At 45.5% G+C, this 13,580-nt stretch overlaps 1 long non-coding RNA gene across 2 annotated transcripts; it reads right to left on the minus strand.

Moving 5' to 3' along the window:
- Positions 1–1,773: 1,773 nt before the first annotated feature.
- LOC102900205 lies at positions 1,774–12,319 on the minus strand. 2 transcript variants are annotated; one of them, XR_006591896.1, is made up of 3 exons: positions 11,035–12,319; positions 2,937–3,158; positions 1,774–2,155 (listed from the first exon to the last, which is right to left on the minus strand). It is a non-coding gene; the product is annotated as an uncharacterized LOC102900205 (long non-coding RNA). The 2 variants fall into 2 exon arrangements; XR_442293.4 differs by lacking the exon at positions 11,035–12,319 and adding an exon at positions 4,059–4,830.
- Between the last annotated feature and the right edge of the window lie 1,261 nt (positions 12,320–13,580).

The following is a 13,580-nucleotide window of genomic DNA, read 5'->3' on the forward strand; positions in this document are numbered from 1 at the left end:
CCCCAAATCCTTGTGGTTCGGGACTACAGCTGATGCCGCTCTTTCACCTCAGACGCGAGAGCCACCCCCCGCATGATCACTCTGAATGCTGCCAAGGTTTTGAGGAAACAAGTGGGGAAAGGCCACTTGGATTTGAAGCTTTTGGTTATGACATGAAAAGAACAGATGTCAGCCGGACCAGGCATGAAGGCAGAAAATAGCACTGTGGTCTTCACGCAGACAAGAGGAGGATGTGAGGGGGCAGCCAGCCTGGAGCCCTCTGGAAGCTCCAGGTTTCTTACTGCTCTGTGTCCATGAACTTCAGGGGACACCTCTATGGACCAACATGGCATGGACGAGACAATAGTGGCCAGAGACCTGGTGCTCGGGACCCAGATTTGGAAGGAAACTTGGGATCATCAGGTCTATTTGTTTCACTTTCCAGTTGAGAACACGGAGGCCCATAGACGGACAGTAAACACACTCAACATACTCAAGGTCGTATAATGGTTGGTAACCAACCACAGGGAAGCTCTTGCTTTGGGGGATGCTTGCAGGTTGGCAGGTCTCTCCTTTAAGGGAAGATCCATCAAAGGTCTACATCTCCTAAATACATATCTAATGTGTCATATAATCTCAGAGTATCATTTTCCTAGGTATGCACATGTAAGTTACATGTACATTACAAAGCTTGTAACTTGCTCAAAGACATCCCTGAGACTAATCTCTCTCTGTCTCTCTCTCTGTCTCTCTCTTATCCATCTCCTACTGAGGAATGCGACACCCAAAATGGGTATGTTCTCTATCTTTGGGGATATTGATGGCTTAACAGCCAAGAGCAGACGCAGCATTCAGGAGACAGTACAAAGCAGAGTATGATTAAATGCTGAAACAGGTAGTCGGTGCTAGAGAAACTCAGAGGTAGGTGAGCTTCCTGGTGGCTGAAGTGAGCAGAGAGGCGTCGCAAGGAGGCAAAGGTGTCAGCCTAGGAAGCTTCTGCTTCTACAGAGGCAGGGGCAGAAATGAATTCCTTCTGATACCACAGGCACAGGAATGGGAGGAGGGCAAAACCTACCACTCCCGTCTCCAGGTCAGACAAAACCAGGGCTACCAGGCAAGAGACAGGGTTGAAGCGACCTTGCCACTGCAACTCTGTTCTCCAACCGGGAAGAATCAGGCTGTGTGTATTGTAAGTTTAAAAAGTAACTTCGTACCTGCTCATGACCTCAGGCAGAGGATTAATTAATGCAGACCTATAAAATATAGCCCTCAGTTCCTGAAAGGGTTCTGTTAGATAGCAATTCTCAACGTGTATGACACTGGGTTTGGAAACTTCATGAAGATTTATAGAAAGTGTAAAACACGGCTACAGCTATTAAACGAGAAAATCTAAAACCCGAGAATGAGTGGCAGGGGAGAATGGAGAAATTATAAATCTGCCAAATGTTTGAGTAAACATCATATTGGAAGACAAATTGAAAACATCTGACTGTGAAAAACTGTGGCCACGGAGTGGATTTGACAAGCTCTCGGTTAATACAGTAGTGGTACAGGAAGTTGAGACCCACGGCGTTTGATGGTTCTGTCTTTCTGCCAAATTCCCCCCGTCCAGAAAGGATTGCTTTTCTTAGTAGACCAGATGGATTGGTGAAGAAAGGACTGTCTGTAAATTAAACATAAAATAAACATCAAATAATAAAATGTAAAGACCGTATATAAACATCTGGACAAAATGTTAAAAAAAAAAAAGCAGGCAATCTACTGTATATAATTCCAGATATGGAGTCATTTAGATGATTGACAGAATTCTCATTTATTTCTAAGCATTGGATATTTTATAGACGCGACTTCCATTAGACCACATTTCTTCATGAATATTTGCCCTGCGTAATTCTCATCCTGGTAATATTTCCCCATTTTGGAACAGCAGCCAAGGGGTCAAAAGAGCCTTCTTTTGGAAAATGTGTTTTGTCTTTAGCAGGACAGCCATGATGATGCCAAGTGACAAGGAGAGGCTGCTCCGTGTGAGGACGGTTAACTCTCTCTCTTCTAGTCTGGACTCGCTGTCCTTCTTGTGGCCACCTCCGACTTTGCTCAGTTATTAGCTGTCCTTAAGAACACGTTAGCAGCACAGAGGAGTGTCTCTTTCCTGTCCAGTCCGTCAGATCCTGAAGTTCTAGAGATCGTAACAGAGAGACATGGCGTATCAGTGCATTGCCTCCTTCTTTTCCTGGATATCATATTGAATTGACGAATTTAAAGACAGAGTGAGAGAACATCTGAGGCGTAACTGTTACGTAGCCATCTCAAGGGAAATGGCTTGTCCTAGAGTAAGGCAGAAATATCTAAATATCCTATTTAAGTCACTTTGGAAATTTCGAGCTGTCAATCCCAAAGGGGGAAATGATGGATGTCCTCATCATACAGGCGCGTATAACTCAGCCACCTGAGTAATGGACAGACGGACAGACACACATCTACACAGATGAGAACATTAAGGATCGCTGATGCACAGTGACTCATCTGGACACAAACCTAATTAGAAGCAAAGCTAGGGCTAGAACTCAGACCTCTTAATTTTTAATGCATCTCTTTGCTGCACTGTGCTTTTGGATTAGCTGGCATAAATCCATCCGAACTCCAGAATGGTTTGAACTATTTGAAATGACACATTTCCTTCCTTTGCTGTCTCTGCCCCACCCAGGTTGTCCTACAGCTCAGACCTGATCACTGCATTTCCTTTTGCAAAAACCTACAGCGGCTCCTTATTTCCCACCAAGGGGGCTTGCAAAGCTCCGCGACGTGCTTCCCACTGTCATTCCACGCTTTCCAACGCCTGGTCACTTGGAGTGTTTTCCAGCCTAATCAAACCACCCGCTGCCACACTTCCTCTTCCACCCCCTGAACCTCTGCTCACATCCCCTCCCCCCCCCGCCCAGAGAAACCTCCCCACACACCAGGCTTCCCTGTGAAAATTCCACTCGTCCTTTAAGGCCAGATCACACGCTGTCTCCTTTGGGAAGCCTTCCAGGAGACCCAGCTGTCTGGGACGGCTTCTCTTTCACTTCGCCGGTTTCTCTGCATCAGCTTGTATCACTGTCTGCCACCTGCTCCTCCAAAAGTCCTTTGAGGGAAAATCCCTCTTACTCATCACTGCAACTCCAGAGCTTTGGACAGCGCTAGACACAGAGTAGGTGCTCAGTTAAAACATACTCTGGAATAAATAAATGTGTCGGTTTATTAACATTATAATAGCTCCAACCCCTTCCACTCCAGAATCGGTGTATTCACATGAAAATAATCCAAATATGCTACATCAGTGAATAGATCAAGTAATTAACCAATTGTCCATTTTTTCTTTTTTAATTACAAACTTGTTTTGCACCATGTCGGCATAACGCTGGCCTCTCGGCAGAACTTTCAGCAACTGGAAATGTAAAGTCAACTTCAAACCCAAGAGCAACACACATCGTCTTTGGTAGAAACATATACAATTCCGTAGTAAATTCCCCCGGTTATATTACACGGTCACACTTTGTCACTATTCATTTATTTCGATGACTCCACGATGCCACAAGAAATGTCCTACTCCAGACCTTCTCCCGTGGCTTTATATACAGTATCTGCTTCCTAAATCGCTCATTAAACATTTACATCGATAAATGCACTTCGAATATTAATGAAGAATAGTGTGGGGGAGAAAGTACTAGCTGGAGAAGGGGGCTGTGGAGGGTCGGAGGGGTGGGTTCCTAATATGCGGTTATGGTGCAACCAAGTTCAGCGGCTATCTGGGGAGGCAAAATTATCCTCTTGGTTTTTTACAGTTAATACCACCTATATGTGGCAAGCAACCACACTCCCTTCCTGAACTGCAGCGTGAGTCCAGCAGACAGAGTACCTCGGGATCAGAGATTGGTCCCTTACATAGGACACGTTCAAGGTGAAAGGCAAGGTCCGTGTAGCCCAGCTCAGGCTGGTCCTGCTCTCTCTCCCTGTTTCTCCGTTCTGATGATCTTACTACAATACCAGGAGTCTGGCTTGGGCATCGTTCTTGTTTTCCACCAGGATTTCATACTCACAGATGAGCTCACAAAGTCCCAAGGCGTCATCTTTCAGTGAAGCCCATCTAATCCTCCTCCCGAAGTAATCCGAATCTTAGGGACTCTTTGAAAAGGCCAAACCAATTGGGAGTTTTTCGATCCATCTTTCCAGGAGGCACATTTTGAACATGGAAACCGGGGTGGGGGAGGCTCCGGAGGGGAGGGTTTGTGGGCAGAGGGCGCTCCACTGATCTGTTGCCCCACACCGGAGGGGCGTGAGGAGTGTAACTGAAGACGTGGCTGTCACTTCTGAAAGGCCGCCAAGGTCTGTGTCATCACTGGCCTTCTAGACTGCTGTTCTGCCTCATCCAAATAACTGCTCTCTCCACGGGGCTTGTAAAAGCAGGGTTTTCATGCACACTTTCCTCCCAAGTTGGGCCAGCCAGCTACACTGCATTAAATCAATTGTGATCCAAGCTGATTCCGCTTTAAAACGACTTCCAATTAGCATGCAGCAACATGGTAGAAGATTTCCAAATAGATCAATTAAATAGCCGCGTTGTGAAGAAATCATTTCCCATGGGTCTCATTTTTTTGCCCTTCGTGTGTTGGGAAAAAAATTTTTTTTTCCTGTAAAAGATGACTCCTCTGTAAAATATGAAATGATCTGATTAAAATGTTGCTTTCAAATGCTGCATTTGGAGCTGAGGGAGATTTTTCCTTTTAATTCTTCTCTGGCTGACAGTCATTATCCGCCAGACTTTGAATCGTAAAACTCACCTTGTCACCCTGACCCCTTTCTCCCAGGAGAATGCACACAGCACAGGTTATTATAAGCTAAACGTGTATACGGGTAGTTGAAGGATTACAAAATACCCTCAGTCAATTGTTTAGGATCCAAAGAATAGAAACAATGTATATATATATATTCCTCCCGATGTGTGTGTGCCCTGGCACTTCCCAGCTACTCTGAATAAATATTGTTACTTTTTCCAAAATCTCTCAAAAGATTTCTCTAATAACTCTCTTATTTATTATCAAAAACTAAACACTAACACATTGTGAGCCTTTAAATGAAATTTCTTTTTGGTGCCTGGGTGACTCAGTCGGTTAAGCATCTGACTGCGGCTCAGGTCATGGTGGGTTCGAGCCCCGCGTCGGGCTCTGTGCGGACAGCTCAGAGCCTGGAACCTGCTTCGGATTCCGTGTCTCCCCCTGTCTGCCCCTCCGCCGCTCGCACTCTGTCTCTCTCTCAAAAATAAACATTAAAAAAAAAAGGAAACGTCTTCTTTAGGATTATTAGCACATTCTGATTTTAATCAGTATCTATTCTGTCTTCTGGACATTATACTTCAGAATGACTACATAATAAAGAACAACTATATATATACACATATATATATGTATCTATATTTATTTATTTATTTATTTATTTATTTTTATTTTTTATATAGTTTATTGTCAAGTTGGTTTCCAAACAACACCCAGTGCTCATCCCCACAGGTGCCCTCCTCAATGCCCATCACCCACTTCCCCCTCTCCCCCAAACCCCATCAACCCTCAGTTTGTTCTCGGTATTTAAGAGTTTCACAGTTTGCCTCCTTCCCTCTCTGTAACTTAAGAACAACAATATATATAGGTTTGTCTTTTGTTTTTGTTTGGGTTTTGGGCCTATTCTTTTTTCAGCTCTCCTTGAAACATAACATTTACTTTCTTGGGGACACATAACCACCTCTCTGAAATCCCAATCTTTTCCAAAAATCCACAGAGTTTGTCTCAGATCTAATTCCAGCTGGGCTACAGGCAGTCGTCCTCCTTTCTATGGAGAAGGTCGCTGCTTGAAGAAACTCATACAGGATTCTGCAATAGATTACAGGTGCAAGAAGTCCAGTCAAGAGCCAGGAGCCTCATGAACTTGGCTCCAACTCTGCCACGAATTCTCTTGTTGCTTCGGTGAGTGCTTTGCTTCTGGGTGTCAGTTTCCTCATCTGCAAAATTGGGTGATGTGCCCATTCCTCTAACGGGCTGACTGGGCGTTTGCTGCGTGCTATGTACATGGATAAAGATATGAGCCTTTTACCAGTCCAGCTTGCTGCAGGTTTTTTTCTGAATCAACGGGAAATATATATATATATTTTTTCATATTAGGTTACAGCATAGTGAAATTTTAAACCCATAGGACTTTTACATTTTAGAGGACCCAAATCTGTAATTTACTTGAGTCCTTTGAGACTTCTTCCGTTACTTCTATACTAAAAACAGTTTTTACCTCCGGAGGTTTCAGATCGCTTATTTCTATTACTATCTTCTCCTTTTTCCGTGGTTTTCTTTTTAAATACTTAATTTATTTTTTCCTGTTCTAATTTATTTTTGTATGTCTGAAGGGGAAGGACTATACTGATTCCCCTCCCCCCCCAAAAGCTAACTGTTTTCATGACCCCACAGAGTGTGGACAACACTACATTGTCTCCAATAAAGTATGCTTCTTTTACTACCTGTTGAATTCTTATCTGTAAGAATCAGTCTTCCGCGAGAACATCACTTCTTCCTCCCTTGAAACGACACGGCATCATATATTTTGTTGGTTATATTCCTCTAGTAACTTCGAGATTGTGACCTTTTCCAGCATGTAGGGAATGTCCTCTCCATTCTCTTTATCTTTATTCCGTTATTAGGTAAGTCATAACACGTTGTTTGAGTTGGATTCTGACAACATCCATCAAAATACACACAAGGATAGGAGAAGGGAAATATAGATGTGGTAAAAATGCTTTAACTCAACGGGTGCTTGAGTGGCTCAGTTGGCTGAGCATCTCACTTCAGCTCAGGTCATGATCTCGCTGTTCACGAGTTCGAGCCCCACAATGGGCTGTCTGCTCTCAGACAGAGCCTGTTTCAGATCCCCAGTCCCCCTCTCTCTCTGCCCCTCCCCCCTGGCTCATACTCTCTCTCACAAAGTCAATAAACATTAAAAAAAAAAAGATTTAAAAAAATGCCTTAACTCAAACAAGTCAAGGCTGCTGGTCAGGACCCTTGACTGCTTGCTGGTCTACAGGATAGACCAAAGGGCTGTGACATTGGCTTCCAGAAAGGGCTGCCCTTCCTAGACTGCCTTGAATGGAGCCCCCGTAACCTGCCTTTACCCTTCCCAGTCCTCCCCATCACATGTGACTTGGTCTTTCCACCCAGCTTCCCACATCAATCAGAATGGCGGTTCCAGCTAGGACGCCGGACAGAGAGTCACGAGGGACTTCAGCACAAGCTGACACCCTCAATGCCGCAACAACCACTTTCCCCCCACACTGTGTGCAGCTAGACTAGAGATTTCCCAGAACCCATTCAGATTCATTTTGGGGCAACAGAGGCACAGTAACAAGCTGCCATCCACATCCTGGGATGACAATCAGGTCTACCATTCCTCGTGAAGATTCCATGAGCCATCAGCTACTGAAACTTTTGGTAAGGTCTTTTCCTTGTATAAATTTATATTCTAGTCCATGTGTTATCTCAGGAGGGACATGTGTCACATTTGCCTTTCTGGCAAGAGGCACCCTGAGCTATTAATATTAGAACCAAATTCCCTCAGCCTTTGTACACTCTGGTATAGAATGATACTGCGCAGCCTCAGTTCCCCTTTTAAGAAGCCTGCTTGATGTCCTAAGTCCCCAAAAGGATAATCCCCACCAGGGCAGCTCAGGTAACATTTTGGTCCTTCTCAATTTCAGAAAGGTCGACTACAAATTAATGTCCGGCTCACTGAGGTCACTTAGAGTGAGCCTGGGGCAAATGAGTATAGCCTGTCCTTGACCCCACCCCTCTACCTTTGGAGGATGGGAGGGTATTGAATTGTCTTGAAAATGCAATAATACCCTGGAAGAAAGGGAAATGGCTTCGGAGAACTCCAACCTAGTGGGTCTGCATTTGAACGAATCCAGACACTACCAAGTTGCGATACGTGACCGGGGGTAGTTATTTGACGTCTCTGAGCCTTGGTCTCCGCATCCGTTAAACGGAATAATGGCCACCTTACATTTGGCATAATGTGAAGATTAGTCGTACGTGTTTGAAGCGCCTGGCCCATAGTAAGCTCTCGATACGAAGCGGCTATTATTAGAACTGGAGTAAGCAGAGTTTATTTGGAGGTTCTCGGGTGGTATGGGCAGAGCTCAGTGAGGATAAGTATCAGGTTCCTCCCTGTGTGTTCCCCGGGGCAAGGCCAGAGTGAGGACAAGGGCCGTAGGGGCCGCTAGGTTGCTGTCCCATTGGCATCTTCCCGGCGTGCGGAAGAGTCAGCACCGCAGTTGATGGTAGAAATCAGAAATCGTAGGCAGTAGCTTTGCCTGGAAAGCTGGAGCCTGACCGGGTTTATGGTGCCTCTACTCCTCACGCCCCTTTGCTCGGTCCGTCACTCGGGCATTCTTCTCTACAGGTGCAATGCTGGTGACCAAGGCTGATTGCAATGTGAAAATGAGAAGCAAGTATGTGTGGTCCCGGATGGCTAATGCCACCTGCCAGAGTCTCATGAGAAAAGTCTCCAGAGTTTCCATGAGAAAAGCAACGGGGCGGCTCGTGTCTGCTCACCTGGAGCCCTGATGCCCCCCTGGTAGAGGAGTAGGGAGCCATGTTTGGCCACTTGGCCTTCTCTTTATTATTAGAAACTTGGGTCATGTCATCTGGGAGAAAAATAAAAACCCTGGCAGAAGAGGGTATATATTTTAAGATGACACAGTTTATATTTAGAGTCTTGGATTATGCCCCTTGGGAGATATGAAAGAAGAGGAAGAGAGATTATAGCTGAGCATCTGCCCTCGGCAAATGTCACCTCCCAAAGTGGCTATGCTCCCCACAGGTGCACACCAGAGCTGAGAAGGCACAGAAGGTGGGAAACCCCAGGGCTCACCCGTTGCTAGATCTTCCCACTGCCCGAGGTGCTGAGGGAATGGTCTCTGAGTCAGGGCTGGACCAGCGAGGGAGGCTGAGCCCGGCCACGGTGCACATTCACGGAGCAAAGTGCCTCCACACTCACTGGGGAGTGATTTGGGACAATGTGAAATAAACTGACGGACATCAGGTGCTTGAGACATAGCACACTTCACCTCTGAGGTACAGATTAGTATTCTCCACTGAGGTTTCTAAGGACTGACATCATCATTTGAAGCAGAACTGGAAGGGCGATGTGCTAATTTGGTATATAATTATCACCTGTCTATGGAGATGGTGCAATCTGTTCTTGGATAATTCTTACATCAAAATTTTATTACCGCTTCCCCTAAAGTTGAGCAATCACCATAAAAACAAAAATGGTTACCACACTTTTTCAGCCGCCTTCTGTTTATTATCTCATTTTGTTCTCCTAATACCCATGTAAAATTTGTCAAATAGCCTTTGACATGTTAATATAGAAGTTATTAATATAATCGCTGTCGAATTTTTTTCATCTAGGGAAATTGAATGAGGAATATAAAACTTCCTCCACCTGGAGAACACCACTGCTAATATTTTAGTGAATCTATTTTCATTATTTTCCCCTGCGTATTTTAAGTAGTTAAGATATCATGTATCAAACGTTGTGCACTATTTTTCAGGTACTATTAAACCATAAGAACTTACTACACAAACTTTTTCTACACAAGGTTCTTTGCAAATATAATCTTAGAGCCGCAGAGCATTGCACTGAGGGACGTGTCACGATGCACTTAATAAATTCTCAATGTTTGGAATTTATTGATTCCCAATATTTTCTGTTGTGCTGGATAAATCATGATCTGGAGCGAGGACTAGAGCCTTCTTTGGCAAATGAGAAAGCACAAATACAGACCTCTGGTCACCTCATCCACAGATTCTCAGCCCGTGCAAGTGCACAGCAATTACAGCACAGCTTGTCTTCATGCCTGACTCATCATAAAGAAGCAGAGAACTAAGGTGATCAACCCGGGCGAGGGAGTAAAACGATCAGAGAATTAGAGACCCAAGTTTGTACCTGTGATCATATTCACGTTGTAGACTCTCACGAAAAGAGTAAAACCGAGAAAAGCATTTTTTAGATCTGTGGTTACAAACCTGGCTGGCACAACATTATCACATCAAGAGTTTAGTAGACTAAATCCATCGGTTTAAAGTCGAGTTTGAAAATCCGTCGATAAGTAAGCCACAGGAGGAAGGAAGAAAAAAAGGGAGGGCAGAAGAAAAAGAAAGAAAGAAAGAAATGAACAGGAAGTGAATGGTTCTTCTGCTTTGAAACGGATTTGCTAGCATTGCTTTGAAGTTATTTGGCAACTCTCCTATGATAATTGCTGACTTTGAAGAGATGGTTGCCAAATGGTCGCTATGGCCAGGCAATGCCCCGAGGGCAGGTGGGCCAGTGGGCCTCCTATGGGGAGTGTTAGCCCTCTGGTAGGTCTCCTAACAAAAGGAGGAGCCAGCTAATGGATGCGACACACAGGAATCCGAGCTCAGGTGTGGGCATGGGCTCTGCAGCTCCTGGCCCCACAGAGAAGGGCTGCCCACATACCAGTGGCCTCACTGGAGGCCCATAGTAGCATCCATGTTGTGTTAGGGATGTGGAAAAGGGGCTAACCCTTTAACCCTGGCTTAAATAGAAATAAGTTGGTAAAAGTTAGCTGGAGGCTGCAACAAACAGTTGAGTACAATTGAGGTTAAACTCAGCAGTATCTCACTTTAGGTACGATGAAGACTATTCCAAACATGGCAATGGTGAAAAGATTAGAGCATCTGCTGGAAACTTGAGGTCAACCATAAGCGTGTAGTTTGGGAGAGTCGTGTAGGGTCAGCTTTATGCTCTGGAATCGGGTCACCTTGAAAAAAATTTTTTTTAATGTTTTAATTTATCTTTGAGACAGAGGGAGACAGAGCATGAGCGGGGAAGGGGCAGAGAGAGAGGGAGACACAGAATCCGAAGCAGGCTCCAGGCTCCGAGCTGTCAGCACAGAGCCCAACACAGGGCTCAAACTCATGGAGTGTGAGATCATGACCAGAGCTGAAGTCGGACACTCACCCAACTGAGCCACCCAGGCACCCCACAGGCCACCTTTTAAAGATGACATCGGGGTGATCCGGGCTTACATTCTTCTAGTGACTTCCAGACAGAGTGTGTTCCATGTGCAGTCCAGACGATGAAGCCTCCGGATGCTGCTGCCTGAAGAGCTCGCCTGGGACTGACTCGTCCGGCTGGAGTTCCCTTCTCCTAACATCATGGTTCACCATGAAAGCCGGTCAGGTCTGCCTCTCGGGTTGTGCAGACAGCTGGCAGATGATTCAGATGATTCAGGGAGCAAATCCCAGCTTGTTCTCTCTTCCCCCATTATCTGGCTAGCGTGGGCCCTGAGATGGAACGATCGCCCTGCGTTGGGGTGGCCATGGAAGGAAACCCATGCATCCGCCTCTTACGTAGCGTGGCCCTGCTGAGTGCTCAATGTGCTAAAAGGCGAGATAACACCAGGAAAAGTGAGATAGGCTCATCTCGCCCGGAAACGCATGGCCATGGCACTTCAAGCCACCCAACCACCCGTGGTGTCCTTCCAGGGCAAGCAGCGGAAGCTGTGCTGAGAGGCACCGTTCGATAGGAAAGGGTAGCTTTGCCTCACTCCACACACCAAGGAGATGTCTATGATGTCACACACCCAAGATAAGCCTCTTTGCTCGGGTGATAGGAAAGAGAATAAGGAGAATGAAAAGATGTACGTCACCAGGACAGGTTACAGGGAGATCATTGAGAAACATGCTCATCACGCTTGCACCCTACCACCCTGGTCCCCCCCAAAGCAGCATGTTACCTGGCAGACAATTGCTCAGATACCCTGTGAAAAATTCTTTTCCCTACGGGTTTAAATAGCAGGCCTTCACTTAAAACCAATACGGATAGGGGCTCAGTCAGTTAAGCCTCCGACTCCTGATTTCAGCTCAGGCGGTGACCTCAGTGTGAGTTTGAGCCCCACATTGGGATTCTCTGGGGATTCTCTCTCTCTGCCCCTCCCCCACTCTAAAGCAATAAGTTAATATTTAAATAAATCAAGATAAACAATAAAATCAGTACAGATAATAGTTTGGAGAGCTGGGCTGACCATTCTACTGGCAGGTGAATTTGATCTTCATCCCTGTCACGCTGTCACATGAGAAATAGTTCCGACGATTACGCAGCCATCGACGTTTGGCAGAATCTTTAGGGGCATTTTGTGGTCCTGGGGGCCGTCCCCAGGGTGGGGACGTCCCCATCCTTTTCTTAGATTCTGGGGTTATCCAAGCTGTCTCCTCCTTCCTCTCCCCCTCTCTGTACCTCTCCCACCTCTAAGTTCATTTTGTGGTCTCCTGCCGTTGATTTTTCATTCCAAGGGTTTCCTGCTCTTTTTTTACTCCAGGATTTTTTCTTCCTTAGAATTCTGGGCATTCTCCCTGTCCAGTTATGTTCAAGGGGCGGAACTGTGCCCACCTACAAGAAGATTTTCCCTGTAAAAGCCCATCTTCGTAGGCAAAATAGATGCTATCATGAAAAAGGCCAGATGCCAACTAAAAGGCTAGATAGATAGATAAGGCACGTAACATCTACCTATTGATTGTCTCCAGGATATAAAAATCTCCCGCAACAAATGCCACCCTGATATCATGAAACATACTTGAGGGGGCCTGGAGGAAGAGGCAACATTTCACACCCATATCACAACACCTTTCCCGGGCGGACAGCCTGTCTCCCACGGACCTTGGGCTCATTCTCCAGCTGACCTGTGGCTCATTACTGGGGCAGGTCCCAGATCAGCCAGGCTGGCGGAATGTTTGCAGAAATTGACTGGTGGCTCTTGGATGGCAAGTCTTGTCTAAGTCCAAGGAAGCACTGAGTTCTTGCCATATTTAACTTCAAGTCAGAATCACGTGAGATCCTCATGGACACCATGTTGCTTAGACAAAAAAGGCCAAGTATGTACTTAAAAAGTACCTGTTAAAAACTCCACTCTAAGGAGACCTTGGTGGCTCAGTTGGTTAAGCACCCAGCTTCGGCTCAGATCACGATCTCACAGTTTGTGAGTTCGAGCCCCACATCGGGCTCACCGCTGTCAGCACAGAGCTGGCCTCACTTCTCCTGTCCCCCTCTGCCTATGCCCCTCCCCCACTTGCTCTCTCTCTCTCTCTTTCTCTTTCTCATAAATGAATAAATAAATAAACTTGAAAAAAACTGCACTCTACGGGTTCCTTAAAAAGTGCACTCTTCTAAGCCTCTGTGGTTCTGCTACATTACTACTCCTTACAAATAGCTAGTCACTGTACAATTATATGCTGTGCAATACAGTATCGAGTCCTAACTTCTCTGTGCTCTGTTTCTTTGTTGACATAGGAATAAAAATAGCATCTACCCCAGAGGTTGTTGTGATGATTAATTAAATTAAAACATACCTCATAGAATAGTGACTGGCAGGTAATAAGCCATAACATGCTTTAGCTGTCTTTATTATTGAAGGTGATAGGCTATATTTATGGGTCTGGGTATTACAAGTATGGGGCAAGAAGAGGCAAGGAAGCAATGTCTGCAAAAATGAGCCTTTGTCTCCATTT

Source organism: Felis catus, chromosome F1 (assembly GCF_018350175.1).
Source record: "Felis catus isolate Fca126 chromosome F1, F.catus_Fca126_mat1.0, whole genome shotgun sequence".
Lineage (NCBI taxonomy): Eukaryota > Metazoa > Chordata > Mammalia > Carnivora > Felidae > Felis > Felis catus.